Source organism: Ammodytes marinus (genome assembly GCF_949987685.1).
Source record: "Ammodytes marinus genome assembly, chromosome: 16".
In the NCBI taxonomy this organism is placed as follows: domain Eukaryota; kingdom Metazoa; phylum Chordata; class Actinopteri; order Uranoscopiformes; family Ammodytidae; genus Ammodytes; species Ammodytes marinus.
The window spans coordinates 7,447,786-7,452,919 of record NC_137220.1 but is presented as its reverse complement, the minus strand read 5'-3'; positions in this window follow the sequence as shown (position 1 = coordinate 7,452,919).

The window sequence follows — 5,134 nt, the reverse complement described above, 5'->3', positions numbered from 1 at the left end:
ACCAAAACAAGTGAAATAAATAAACTCAGAGTGGAGTGAGAATGAACCTATGCAAAGTAAAGAATTGGTCAGGTTTGATTCCATGGATTGGTATTTTTTCACTTTCTAAAATGGTTTTCTCAATAGGATTTTTATGACTGACTTACTGTACTGTGTTTATGGTTTTAAGTGGGGTCATTTACGGCCACTAAGGGTGTATTCACACATGCCATGTTTAGTTCGGTTGAAACGAACTCAGATGCACTTCTGCCTTCGGTGCGCATCTTTCAGGCAGGTGTGAATACAGCAATCGCACTCGGGGGCGGACCAAACAAACGCTCCGAGACCCAGCTGAAGAGGTAGTCTCGGTGCGTTTCCAAACGCACTCTGCTGCAGTTCGTTTGTGGTGTGAATTTGTCCGGACTCGATCCGACCCAAATGCAGGAGGCACTGTGCCTTTTCTTTCTTTTCTTTTTTAATAAATAGCCGTCAGCTTCACATTATGGGAAAGTGTTGTTGTCGCCATTGTTAGGACGATAAGTTGTGGTTTGACCGGGAGCCCAGAACAATATATTACATTTGATCGAGAGGACACGTAAACATGCTGAATGTGTTCAGCGATCAGATGAAGGAGAGGGGAGCGTCTCTCGCACAGTGCCAACAGGTTCACGCTGCGCAAGAAGTGTGTGTTTTTATTTTGCTTCCCATGTACGGGACCGTCAATACTATCCCCGTGTCAGTTTGGAGCTGAACTGCGCCGATCCAGCTGATACACAGCTTAATCAGCTGAGTGTCAGCTTGAGCTATTCTTCTCGTGTGACGCGCGTCCAGCACCAACAATACAGTAAAAATGATGTTTCACATTGTAGGCTACAAGCCACATAACGTGGCATTGACATAGGGCTACATATAACCATATGAAACAACAATAATTTGATGTTTTTCCTCTTTATTTATAGGTTAGATGTAGGCCATTTTATTATTTTTAACCCCATATTATATCAATGATATATTTCGCAGTTTTAACTTCGTGCTTCCTGTTTCTCTCCACCCCAGAATGTCTGTCCAATGAATGAATGACCTCAGATCACGTGTGGTTTTGCTTCGTAATGCTGGTTCACTTGCAAAAGGGGCAATATGAAAGTGGACCACACCAAACAAAAAAAATCAAAACTCTATTTGGTCTGGACCAAAGCAAGTGAACTAGCGGACTTTTCCAGTGTGAATACACCCTAAAGGCCAGGACACACCAGTCCGACTTGTTTCTACTTGTTCCGACTACGCAAAAAATGGAGTCGGCCGTTTCAGGAAGCTCCAGGCTTCCCGTCGCGGCCAGAGAACACACCAAACTGACTGCTGACTTTCCGTACGCTCTGTTGCTTGCGCGGGACGTAATGTCTCCATAACAGCAGGCGGCGCTAATCTGTATTGTGGCCCGAAAAAATACGAAAGCCGGAAATGATGGGACAGCTCTCTAGAGCATAAACATAGATAGAAATACGTATTTATATTTATGGACCATAAGAGCACAATTTTTAGCACAGTGTGTCGAGCATGGTGTCGAGCAGTCAACAAGGGTTGATGCATGTGAGTACTCTCAAAACGAAACGAACAAACACATTAAAACGATGGCTAGCTGTTGTTAGCTATTTGTGCTACCCGCCTCACTTCCGGGCTTCACTGATTCGCTAGCCCTCCACCAATCAAATTGCTCCAAATGAAAGACGGTCGGCTGCCGATTGAACATGTTCAATCGGCTCAAAACAAGCCCGACGACCTCTACGTCGGCCGACGTCACGGCACACACCAAACAGATTCGTCTCCCGACCCCCTATCGACTCAACGACGGCGATTTTCGGGCTGGTGTGTCCTGGCCTTTAGAGATAGAAACGGGTTCAAACCGGGTTCAAAATGGAACCTGGTACCCAATCTAGAGTTTATCTATAAGCGGCATAAAATTAAGATTATATAAAATTGATATACTGAAGTCCTCCAACTCAAAGTTCAATGTTGCATTTCTGCTTCCTACGTTCAACTATGTAATTCAAAGATCCCAAGACACTTCTGTAATCTAGACCTGAAAGACAGCTGTGTAAGACAAATATCCTAGGCTAGAGGTCATTGTTCCGTTTATCAGGAAAAACACACGGTTGCCAAACATTACACAATCTCAAGGCAGCTATAACTTCCCACCCAGAGGGAAAAACGTACTGTGAGTGATCCCAGGGGGAACGAGAGAAGGAGGAGAAGGACAAAACAAACAATAGAAAAACAATCTCTGACAGGTAAACCTTTTAGGGCACAGCTGCAACGGCCCATGAGTCAAGAAGGATCTAAAGTTAAAGGTGTACTATGTAACTTTTGGAGTGTGAGAGAAGTGAACAATTTCAAAGGTATATTCTAATAACGGAATCAACAAACTTTCTTTACGGGAAAATTGGATCCCTCGAACACTGTTTGAAGTTAGACAGCTATCTGAAATTTAAAGCTACTGTTTCACTGTTGTTTACAGCAGCGGGGCCCACGGTTTTAATTTTGGTTTTAATTATGATGACATAATTATATAATACTAGGAATTACGTGCAGAGAAAATATGTTTGTAAACTAACTGCTGGCTCTGCAAATGTAAACAAATTCCCCTCCACTGAAACTTTATAAAAAAGTTAACCCTTAAAAAAAATAAGAGAAAGATAGTCCTAGACTGGACAAAACATTCAACCATCTTTTATACAGTCTGTCACTTCTCATATTCACACACAGACATTGAGTGACTTTTATTGGAATTACGCATGTTCTTTACACTCCTTGTTATGTTGCACTTGGGACTTGAGTTCATCATTACAATTTCAGCATAGCAAAGCACCATAGAGCATCGGATAGGAAAGATGTCACAATGAACCTCCATACAAGAGAACACACAGCACTTTTTCAGACAAATAATGAAGATTAAGGGCAAGCTTTCCTTCATGGTTCTTATCCAATGATAATGCTAGGCTTTGAGGTGACACTCAAGGGGTCCAATCAGATTGAAGGGCTGGACTAGGACTGGCCGACCCTGGTTCAGACTGAAGTATTTCAGGACAGGGCACTTCTGAACCTGCACAGTCCAAAGGACCCAGTCCCAGCTGACAGACAGGTGAGTCATTTACAGATAAGACAGAAATAAATACTGACTATATTATATTTATAATGACATTCATCAACAATATATAAATGTGCAAAGTAAAATAGATTAAAAGACACACAAAAAAATTACCTCAATTTCAGGTAATTACCTCAATTACCTGAAATTTTCGGATATTTTATGATCTTATTGTTTTTTGTACATTGTAATTTGGATTATTTTATTCTTCGTATGCTCTGTATTTTTGGGGATTTTTTTTTATATGTAATCAGGGCATTATTGAAAAAGAGAGATCGCTCTCAATGGCACTACCTAAAAGAAAAAGGTTTTTATATATATTAATTATTCTGATAGGGTCAGGAATTCTTTTGCATCATATTTGTCAAATTCCATTTAAGAGCCAACAAAATGAATTGATGATATTTCCCTTTAGATGCTTCTCTGAGGGTGCTTTTCTATTTTCCTACAAATATTTAACCTCAGCACATCGTTAAGCTACTGTATGTTGAAAGTTTGGCACAGAGGTTGCACATTTAGAAATAACTAATTGATCTAGGCCTACCAATACTTATTCTGCTGCGTCAATGAATAAGGCTTGGCCAAATGCCAAATAAGGTCAGGATTATGGTTAGTCATGGGTTGAAAGGGTTATGTAATATGTTATGTTAACAATGTTGTAAAACATACAGTACATAGATAACTCAATCAGATTCCATCAAAGATGGTCAGTGACTGTGCTCATACCCTGCATGATTCATTATCCTGATTGCTCTTTTTTTAAAGGATCAAATCTTTTGTAAGGTTCTCTTGTAGGTGTTTCCCCATACTTTAACACCGTAGAACAGATATGGTAAAATAAGCATGCAGTAAAGAGTATGTAGGGTTTTCTGGTTCTATATGTATCTAGTTTAACTCAATATTCCAATGCTCCGGGCCATTTTAGTGCACAGATATTTAATGTGGGACTTCCAGCACAACTTCTGGTCAAGTACGACACCCAGAAACTTGTTTTCATAAACTCTTTCTATATTTTTATTATAAATCACTATTTTAACATTGTGTTTTGGTGCGATTTCCAAATAACATAAATTTGATTTTGTTCAAGTTTACAGATAAATTATTTGAATCAACCAAGGTTTACATTTTTAAAATGTATTTCGAGACAATATTCGATATGTATTGTAAGTCATCCCACAACATAAATTATTTGTGGCCTCTTCAAAAACAATACATTTTAGGCTTGTGGATTTGAGACATTATTAACCCTTAGGGCCCGTTATAATATTAGGCACACTTGTACCGCTAAGGTCCATTTCATTGAGGTAGCTATAAAAAATATTATACATAATTTTTTTTTTGCCAATTATTTTCCCCCACATCTGACCTAACTATTAATATAAAATATTCATGAATTTTAAAAGATTTTAACCCTTTAAATGCCAGGTTTTGGTCATGATGCCATCGTATGAGGAAAAAACTTTTTTTTTAATTATTTTCAATATACTACATGCAAACAATTTTTTTTTGTGTTGAATTATTAGGCCTAGGATATGTCAATGCTGAGCAGCAACACAGATATTTAGGCATTATTATTTTTTGTACAGTGTAATAAACTGACAGTCATACCGCTAAGGTACGTAAAATGGACTTTTGAAAAAGGTAGCTATAAAAAATATTATACGTCGATATTTTCCCAACTTTTTTAGGCTTGATTTTTAAACCAACATCAGTACTAATCATAAATATAATTTTTGTGTTAGGAAAAGAACCTCACCTGCAGTCCATGTACATTTTCCACTCTTTTTTTTTAATTATCCAGAAGTGAACAGTGAACGAGCCAGGAACAGTGTAACAGGGACATCATTGGCTAAATAAAGTTGTGTGTATGAGAGAGACTGTGTGTGTGTGTGTGTGTGTGTGTGTGTGTGTGTGTGTGTGTGTGTGTGTGTGTGTATCCCCATGACCTAGACATGAGCAAAAGGCTAGTGGTTTTCAAGTGGCACTGTTTTCATTTACTCTGTTCCATGTGTA